The sequence below is a fragment of the Ursus arctos genome, unplaced genomic scaffold (assembly GCF_023065955.2).
Source record: "Ursus arctos isolate Adak ecotype North America unplaced genomic scaffold, UrsArc2.0 scaffold_6, whole genome shotgun sequence".
Lineage (NCBI taxonomy): Eukaryota > Metazoa > Chordata > Mammalia > Carnivora > Ursidae > Ursus > Ursus arctos.
In genome coordinates, this window is record NW_026623078.1 from 47,677,776 (window position 1) to 47,688,466 (window position 10,691).

Sequence of the window (10,691 nt, forward strand, 5' to 3'; positions counted from 1 at the left end):
GTAGTGGCACAAAAAATGGACACATAGGTCAATGGAACAGAACAGAGAGCTGAGAAATAAACCCACAATTATATGGTCAAATAATCTTTTAAGAAAGGAAACAAGAATATGCAATGGGAAAAAGGACATTCTTTTCAACATGGTGCTGGGAAAACTGGTCTATTTTACACCATACACAAAAATAAAGTCAAGATGGATTAAAGACCTAAATGTGAGATGAAACCATGAAAATCCTAGAACAGAGCACAGGCAATAATTTCTCTGACATCAGTTATAGCAACATGTTTCTAGATATGTCTCCTTTGGCAAGGGAAACAAAAGGAAAATTTAACTGTTGGGACTACACAAAATATAAAGCTTCTGCACAGCAAAGGAAACCATCCACAAAACAGAAAGAGAAGCTACTGAATGGAGAGAGATGTTTGCATATGATATATCTGAGAAGGGGTTAATATCCAAAATATATAAAGAACTTACACACAAAAAGAATACCAGCACCAAAAAAATAATCCAGTTAAAAAATGGGCAGAAGATATGAACAGATATTTTTCTAAAATAGGTGTACAGTTGGCAACAGACACATGAAAAGATGCTTAACATCATTAACCATCAGGGAAATGCAAATCAAAATCATAATGAGATATCACCTTACACCTGTTAGAATGGCTACAATAAAAAACATAAGAACCAAGTGTTGGTAAGGATGTAGAGAAAAAGAAACACTTGTGTACTGTTGGTGGGAATTCAAAGTGTGCAGCCACTGTGGAAAACAGTGTGGAAGTTCCTCAAAAATTAAAAATAGAATTGCCATATGATCCAGTAATTCTATTGGATTGGTATTTACTTAAAGAATATGAAAACACTAATTTGAAAAGATATATGCACTTCTGTTTTTTGCAGCATTATTTACAGTAGCCAAGTTATGGAAGCAACTCATGTGTCCATCGATAGATGAATGGATAAAGAAGATGTGAGATAGATATATATATACGTATATATATATATATATATACGTATATATACATGTATATATATATATATGTAAATAAAATGGAATATTAATTACTGCACTGTAAAAAGAATGAAATCTTGCCATTTGCAACAACATGGATGTATTTAGAGGGTATAAATCTAAGTGAAATAAGTCAAAGAAGGACAAATACCATATGATTTCATTCATGTGGAATTTAAGAAACAAAATGAATGAACAAATTAAAGATAAAACAATAGGCTCTTAAATATGGTGAGGAAACTGGTAGTTGCTGAAGGGGAGGTGGGGGGATGGGTGACAAAGATGGATTGGATTAAGAGTACGCTTATTGTGATGAGCAGTGGGTAATGTATTGAATTGTTGAATCACGATATTGTACACCTGAAACTAATATAACACTAAATAGTAATTATACTGGAAAAATTAAGAAAAAAAGACATTCTCTCTTGAGGAATAATTAGTGTGACAGCAGACTTATGGCAGTGATAGATTGAGCATCATGGAATACTGTCTTCAAAGTACTGAGTAAAAAAAAAATCTACAATTCTATACTTAGTTTTATCATTTTTAAAAAGTGAGATACAGAATTTTTTTTCCACACAAATGATGAGAAAATTTACCAAGCACTGACTCTTGCTAAAAGAATTTATTAAGGAATATTTTTCAGAAGATATGAACAGACACTTTTCCAATGAAGACATACAAATGGCTAACAGACACATGAAAAAATGTTCAAAATCATTAGCCATCAGGGAAATTCAAATCAAAACCACACTAAGATACCACCTTATGCCAGTTAGAATGGCAAAAACGGACAAGGCAAGAAACAGCAATTGTTGGAGAGGATGTGGAGAAAGGGGATCCCTCCTACATTGTTGGTGGGAATGCAAGTTGGTACAGCCACTCTGGAAAACAGTTGGAGGTCCCTTAAAAAGTTAAAAATTGAGCTACCCAATGATCCAGCCATTGCTCTACTGGGTATTTACCCCAAAGATACAGACATAGTGAAGAGAAGGGCCATATGCACCCCAATGGTCATAGCAGCATTGTCCACAATATCTAAATCGTGGAAGGAGCCGAGATGTCCTTCAACAGATGACTGGATTAAGAAGTTGTGGTCCATATATACAATGGAATATTACTTAGCTATCAAAAAGAATGATTTCTCAACACTTCCTGCAATATGGATGGCACTGGAGGAGATAAAATCTGAGTGAAATAAGTCAAGCAGAGAAAGACAATTATCATATGGTTTCTCTCATCTATGGAACATAAGAACTAGGAAGATCGGTAGGAGAAGAAAGGGATAAAGAAAGGGGGGTAATCAGAAGGGGGAGTGAAGCATTAGAGACTGTGGACTCTGAGAAGCAAACTGAGGGCTTCGGGGGGGAGTGGGGTGAGCTGGTGATGGGTAGTGAGGAGGGCACGTATTGCATGGTGCACTGGGTGTTACACGCAACTAATGAATCATTGAACTTTACATGAAAAAAAAAATTAAGGAAAAAAATAAAAGAAAGAAAAGAACCACCTGAGAAGGACAGTTTTAGACATCAGTGCAATAATAAAATCATAATCATGGATAAATATAAGCATTTAAAAATTATTTATAAATTATAGTAGTGACTAATTTGGAAGGATTTAATAAGTTAGAATTTAAATATTATACTGCAATAAAATGAAAGGTGAGATTGTTGTAAAGCATTGTAATGTTTGGCAGGAGCAGAATCTAACAGAAACCAGGAAAGGAGAAACAAGTAACGGTATCTGTTAGATGCCGAACAGAAAAGGAAACATAAAACACAAAATAGAATGGTACAAATACATTCAAATGCATTAGTAATCTCAATAAATGAAAACATTATGAGTTCACCTTAAAGGCAGAGATTCTCACATTGTATTTAAAATTTCTGGCTATATGCAGTTTAAAGAAAAATACAAATACATAGCACAGATTTGCAAGCAAAAGGATGGGGAAAGATATACTAATATCTAATAATAAATACTAAAACCACAACATATACTCTCACAAACAAAACAATATTATAGTAGTAATATTGCTAGTCAGACAAAATGAATATTAAGACAAAATTTATTAAAGCTTTTTTCAATGAACTATATTTACCTATAATAGCATGGATAAAGTTTTTAAAAAAATGAGTATAAAGAAAAAATGAGCTTTAGACAGAAAAACAGTAATTGTGACATGAAATCATATATGTGTAAAATTTTACAAATGCACAAAATAATGTTAAGTTTTCCTGTGGGTATTAGGTTGGTTATCAATTTATTGTCTCTCAGCTTCAAATTTGTTCTTTTAGATGCTCTGTGAAAATTTATCTGGGCCGCTTAAATGTTTTTCCTTTGCCAGCTTGTCCTAAAGCTTTGTTAATAGAGGGTTCTGGCAGTCATTGGAGGAGGAAAATGGTTTTGCTTCCTGGTTTTGGTGGTCTCCTTTGGCAGGCTTTCTCTAGCCCTGGATTATTACGGTCCTGGCAGCTTCTCCAGCAGCAAGCAGCTCCCAGCAGCTACTCCTCCCTCTCCCACCCTGCACACCTACCCTGGGAAGACTTGCAGTGGATTGCCTCCAGTATGATACCTCCCTCTGAATAGCTTCCTCCAGTTTCCTAGAAGGTTGGATTTCTAACAAGTTCCAGAAAAATTTTGAAACATAAAGATTTAATATTTCCTAAATTTATTGGAAGAGAAAGTGAAGTGAAATGGAAGAATTGATGCACTATAATTATATACACACATATATAGCAGAACTCAGTATAAGAAATATTTGAAAGTTCTCTCTAGAGTTTATATTCCCTGGAATACAGAGTTATTTGTCTTCAATGTTTTAAGCAAGAATCCTAAAATTTACCTTTTTTGACTCATTGAATTCACATGCTCAGCCTGAATCAATATTTGTGGCCAAGGAAGTAGAATTTGCTAGATTGGTTTAAACCAATCTGAACCTGCTCTTTGTTTTGGACATGGGGTGGGTCTGCATCCCCAAAACACAGGAGGGGGGTGAATCTCTGAGTACTTTTTGTTCTCAGGAAGGAGGAAGAGAAATGGATATTAGATGGACAAACCAGGTATATCCACAGCATGGTATATATTTTTAAAAACCAACTTTTCTTCATTTTAAGGAGAAATTTTTCTTCCAGTAATCTTTGAATGATTTTTTTTCTTCCACATTTTGAATTTTGTACGTAAGGAAAACGCAAAACTTGTCTTTATTCTAGGTTATCTTTGTTATTTTTATATATTTTCCTCTTACTGTTTTAATGTCTGCCTTTTTCCTCTGCATTTCCTGGGATCCCTTTCATCCCACTCATCTTGTCTTACTGAATTAACACACTTATGAAATTCTTATATAGATTGAAGTGCTCATGGGGAACTCTCTTCTCCTCCATGATTATGTATTTGGGCAAACTGAGTTCTATCTTGCTTGTTGTGTTGCTTCCTTTCATTCCTTTCCTCTTTGTAATATGTCTGCATGGTTACCACACTGTTTGTTTTCATCTCACTTATGTTCAACATAGGGAACTTGATACAGACTTTTTTTGTGCTGATATATCATAAATGAATTATTCTGACTCGTTCTCCTTTCATCTTCACTGAATCTAGTTGGAGGTGTTTCCTCTTTCATTGGGTAGACACCCTTGGACTTTGGAGTACTTTTCCCAATCTATGTAGAGTTCTAGAGTCTTCAGTCCTTCTGAGAGAGCCAGCCCTGTTTATTCACTTCACCCTATGATTATTTCCCTAGCAAACCATTTTCTCTTGAAAGAAGGAAAAGATAAGAGAACTCCACTTAAGTTGCTTCCTCCCCACATTGGGAGTGTTAATAGAAATTCTCAAGATTCATTAAGTCACCAATACTACTTCTAAGAGGCTTAGGGACATTTTGTGTCAGAATGTTGTTTCCTCAGCTCCCAGTTTTTGATGAGTTGTGACAGTAGGTTTTCCCCCCTTTGTTTGCTTTGTTGATCCTGATGTTTGCATTCCACCCAACCCTCATTTTGTTAATTTTTGTTTGGAATAACAGAGCATCAGGGGAGACTCATGTTTTAAATCATGATGGCAGGAACATGGAGACACTCAGAACTATTCATAGAATGAATGAATGAACAATAGAGGTACATAAATGAAGTGGAATGGTAAGGAAATGCATAATGGTCGGTATGGAGGAGCAGATTGGTAACTTGACTTTGGAATTCTTTTGAGTAAGAATGATGTTCATTTAATCTGGTCTCTACCTTTGGATAGAAGTTAAGGACTTGCAGAAGCATGAGTCTTAATCCATGGAGACAGTTGTTGAAGGGAACCAACTGGCTATATAAATGAAAGTTCGTGGACCTAGGAACACTTTCATTTTGTTAGTTGTATGACAAAGTTCTGGGTTTGAGCAGGGTTCTTGGTTATGCCCTGCCTCCTCTCTCCTCACACCTCATCCTCTCCTGTCCGAATGCCAGCACATAGACCATGATCGACAGATGCACTCTGCACAGAAAAGATCATTAGGTTCTAAATCAATTGCTTTCATAAAGTTAGTACTGTGACTTTGATAAACTTTAAAGAAATTAACTGGCCGGAGGTAGGCTTCCTTGAGTATGAGACTCTGGTTCCCTCTCACCTTCTTGGTTATTATTTGAACTTGCTTGATGTCAGTCAGGTTGTAGACATGCAGCCTGTAGAGTAGGGAGTGAACTGGTCATGACTCTTTTCCTTGATAGTGTCAGATAGCCAATCTAGACTAGCATAAACAAAGTAATACATAAAAAGAGATGGTGTAGCTTATGCACTGAAATGATGGAGCAGAGGAGGGGCTGGCCTGTGGGTGATGAGGTCCAGGAACAGGTACATCAGGACTCCCTCGTCATCTCTCATTTCTTCTTCTCTCTGCTTGTAGCCCTGTTCTCTTTAGCTGTCCAACTCCATGAGACTCCAGGAATCCAGGATCTTATATTCTTATAGCCTAGAGAGGAAAGAAAGCTCTTTCCCTCCAAATCTTGTGAGAAACCCTAAGGAAGATTCTGATTGGCTCATACTGGTCACGTGTCCAACTGTGGGGGTGAGATTGTGGGATAATAAATTGGCAGCTCTCACCAGAAATGATGCTCTCTAAAAAATCAGGGGAGGAGGTGATAGTCCGAGCACATAAAATAACACATTTTCACTGAGGGGAGAAATAAAAGTCTCCATATGCTTTGCAGGAACTAAATTCACCCATGCCAAGCTGTCAGAGGATATGAGCCTTCATTCATGTCCAAATATGAGTGCCATTTGATACCTTTACCTTGCTCCCCCTTTCCCCAGCTCAGAAAAATGGCACTTGTTGATTTTGTAACCTCAAGTAAAAATGAACCCCAGGATGTTTTCAGGTTCAGCTTAATTCCAACCAGTTGTCACTTCCTCAGCCCAGAAGCTGGTATGGAAATAGGTATTAGGCATCTGCTGCATTGTGTTATGGCTAATGCATAAGGGAGATGCTTTTTCAGAACCAAGGAGCCATAGTTGCACCACTGAGGATGAAGAAAGACTGCAGGGGACCAACTGGTTTTTGTTTGAACCACGATTAAGAGAAGGCTCACTTGCTCTAATGCTTTTAAAATCAGCTCCGCTCCAAAGCACTTGGGTTATGTATTTGCCATCTTGTAGAAAGACTCAGCAATTGAGATTCAAGCCAAATGCTTTTTACCTACTTATAAAAGACACTGCTGCCCTGGGCCTTGCTGGCTACAGGGGCTGACTGGGCTGGAAGCCAGCTCTGAGACTGACCATGATAGTGCATGCCATTTATAGGAAAAGAAGAATGGTGACATGGTTTAGATTAGGAGTGATGCTAACTATTTACAGATACCTTTCACACAGTTAAGGCACTTTTTTAAAGCCAACTTTCATGATTAAACAGTAAAATCTGACATTTAAAAAGGTACACTGCTATTATTTTGCTCTTCAAAAAGCTGGTATGTATCATATTGTTCCTCTAGATTCATAGATTAAAAATCAATGCCCTGGGAGAAAATGTCATAAAATTACAAAGACTATAAATGGGTAGATTAAGAGTGACTTATTTGTTGACTTTAAGTTTCATATGGAAGAAGACTGTTTTCTTGTCTTATTTTTGTTTAGCTTTGTTTTGTATTTTCTATCTAGTATTGAGCACAATGGCTGGCACATAGTTGGTACTCAGCAGACATTTATTGAATGAATGAATAATGTATAAAACCTTTTAGGAGGAAGAGCTCTCCAAAGATTAAAATGAAAATTCAGAGAAAAGCAAGTTTAAATATGTGCTCCCATACAAAGACAGTTGAGCACCTGAGAGGAGAGTCTAACTAGTTTTCTCTTTACCCTATTTTATATGGAGTAGGAAGTGGAAGTTCCAAACTCTGAAACAAATGAATTGTCCTTGCAGTTTTACGAGAAGTTCCTAGGTACTGTATGAGTCCAACTTGCTGGTTTTCCAGCTGTAGTTTCTTAACTAAAGTGTTTCAAGATAAATTGGTTAGTTTTTTTGTCAAATGTATGACACAAGTGACCTATGTAAAAAGTAACTCAGAATCCTCATGTCAGTTTTGGTATTATAATTAGGGCCAGTTAAATAATTTGTGGGGCCCAATACAAAATGAAAATATGGGGCCCTTGTTAAATTGTTAAGAATTTCAGGATAGTGACAGCATTAAACCAACTTTAGGCCCTTCTAATTCATGCACCTGAGTGCATATGTGGCAGGTCCATGAAGCCAACCCTGTATAGATTGCTTATCTTTGGGGACTTATGAAGCATTGGTGAGTTCATATTCACAGCAAAACCTTATTGAAATTGCTGGGTTATTTAATTATTTCAAACATGATATGAGCAGTGGGGAAACTGCGTTGGTATAGATGGGACCAGAATCTAGGGCCATTGGATCCCAGTCTGAGGTATCCTCCAGTAGAAATATTATAACTAAAAATTCCATATATATAACTTGCTTCTTCTTTTCACTGTTAAATAATATTCTTTGGTCTTATATTACATTTTTATCATTTTGCTTTTGAGTGATCTGAGAGTTATAATATCTGGACCATTAAAAACGTCTTTGAGTTTTTCTTTTCTGGCTGGGAGGCACAGGACACCCCATTCATGGACCAGGAGGCTGTGGCGAGGATGGGTGTGGTGGTAAGCGCCGGTGTGTGCACCCTGGTGGCAGGAGGGTGGGGGGGATGCTGGCCCAGTATATATGCACTTTGAAGAGGAAGACAACATGGAAAACCAAGATCATCAAGATGTCTGTATCCAAGCCCTACATCTCTGGAAATTACTTACCACCTATGCTGTTGTCCTAGGACAAATTCAAGGACAAAAGAACTTGAATGCTCTAAGGAAGATTGGATAACCACAAAATGCCTAATCAAGATTCCACTGTTGAAGGGCATCTTGGCTCCTTCCACGACCTTCAGCAGATGACTGAATTAAGAAGTTGTGGTCCAGGGGCGCCTGGGTGGCACAGCGGTTAAGCGCCTGCCTTCGGCTCAGGGCGTGATCCTGGCGTTATGGGATCGAGCCCCACATCAGGCTCCTCCGCTATGAGCCTGCTTCTTCCTCTCCCACTCCCCCTGCTTGTGTTCCCTCTCTTGCTGGCTGTCTCTATCTCTGTCAAATAAATAAAAATAAAATCTAAAAAAAAAAAAGTTGTGGTCCATATATACAATGGAATATTACTCAGCTATCAAAAAGAACGATTTCTCAACATTTGCTGCAACATGGACGGCACTGGAGGAGATAATGCTAAGTGAAATAAGTCAAGCAGAGAAAGAAAATTATCATATGGTTTCTCTCATCTATGGAACCTAAGAACTAGGAAGATCGGTAGAAGAAAGGGATAAAGAAAGGGGGGTTAATCAGAAGGGGGAATGAAGCATGAGAGACTGTGGACTCTGAGAAGCAAACTGAGGGCTTCAGAGGGGAGGGGGGTGGGGGAATGGAATAGACTGGTGATGGGTGGTGGGGAGGGCACGTATTGCATGGTGCACTGGGTGTTATACGCAACTAATGAATCATCGATCTTTACATCAAAAACCAGGGATGTACTGTATGGTGACTAACAATATAATAAAAAAATATTAAGAAAAAAAGATTCCACTGTACATGTGAAAATGATGCAAGAATTCCAGAGAAGTTCAGTTTGAATCAAGAACCCTGCAAGAGTAGAAGAAATTATCTGTGGTCTTATTAAGGGAGGAGCTGCCATACTTCAGATAATAACAGACTTTGATATGACACTGAGTAGATTTTCCTATGAAGGAAAAGATGCCCAGCATGTTGTTATGTCATTGACAAGAAACAGTAAGCTGGTTACAGATGAATGTTGAAAAAAGTTATTGCAACTGAAGGAAAAATATGCTATTGAAATCCTGTTCTTACTATAGAAGAGTAGTACTCCTATATGGTAGAATGGTATACTAAATCACATGGTTTGCTTGTTGAACAGGCTTTACCAAAAGCCAAACTTAAAGAAACTGTGGCAGAATCCAATGTTATGCTCAAGGAAGGGTGTTAGGATTTCTTCGATAAACTCCCAACAATACAGTATCCCTGTGTTCATATTTTCAGCTGGTATTGGTGATACACTGGGGGGGGGGGTAATCCATCAAGCTAGTGTTTATCACCCAAACATCACAGTAGTGTCCAACTTCATGGATCTTGATGATAATGGGGTGCTCAAAGGATTTAAAGGCAAACCAATTCCTTTATTTAACAAACATAATGGTGCCTTGAAGAATACAGAATATTTCAATTGATAAAAGACAAATATGAGGGTTTTAGAGGGGAGGAGGGTAGGGGGATGGGCTAGCCCAGTGAAGGGTATTAAGGAGGGCACATATTGCATGGAGCACTGGGTGTTATATGCAAACAATAAATCATGGAACTACCTCAAAAACTAAAGATGTACTGTATGGTGACTAACATACCGTAATAATAATAATAAAAAATATAATAGCAACATAATTCTGGGAGATTCCCAAGGGGATATAAGAAGGGCAGATGGAGTAGTCAATTTTGAACATATTCTGAGAATTGGATATCTAAATGATAGGGTGGATGAACATTTAGAAAAGTACATGGACTCTTACGATATTGTTCTAGTAAAAGATGAATCATTGGATGTAGCCAACTCTATCTTATAGAAGATTCTATAAACTAGCATTCTTTGAGACCTCTCTCCTGTGGATGCAATTGATGCAAGAGCTGCTCACCTGTCCATCTTGCTGAAAGGCTTCTATTTATAATACATTCTTGCTCTTGAAGTTTTTTCTCTACATTATTGAGGTATTTTCAGACATATTGAATCCATCAACTAGAAGCTCCTTTTTTCTCCACCCCTCTCCACACACTCCTCACTATATGGTTTCACAGATTAAAAAAAAAAAACTTAAAGCAAAAATTTGAAAAACAGCTTCCTGCATTTCCATACTGAATTTTGTAGTTTAACGTTATAATAGGGCTTTTGAGGAATCTTTTTACTCTGGGAAAGTTTATAGAAGTTTAAAGAGGAGTTTTATGAAATGGTGAAATAATGTACATGATTTTAAGTACTGCCATTTTTGTAATTTAGGTGAATTATGCCGATATCATCATCTCCTGAAATTGTGTTATGTTTAGTTAATTTGTGTGAAAATTAGCATTTACCAGAAAATACTAGCAGTCAGTGTTTGAAGAA

The 10,691-nt window shown here is 37.3% G+C and overlaps 1 pseudogene; it reads left to right on the top strand.

Annotated features, from left to right (window-relative positions):
* The first annotated feature begins 8,113 nt into the window (after positions 1 to 8,113).
* Positions 8,114 to 10,170, top strand: LOC113252644 (cytosolic 5'-nucleotidase 3A-like; annotated as a pseudogene).
* Positions 10,171 to 10,691: the final 521 nt, after the last annotated feature.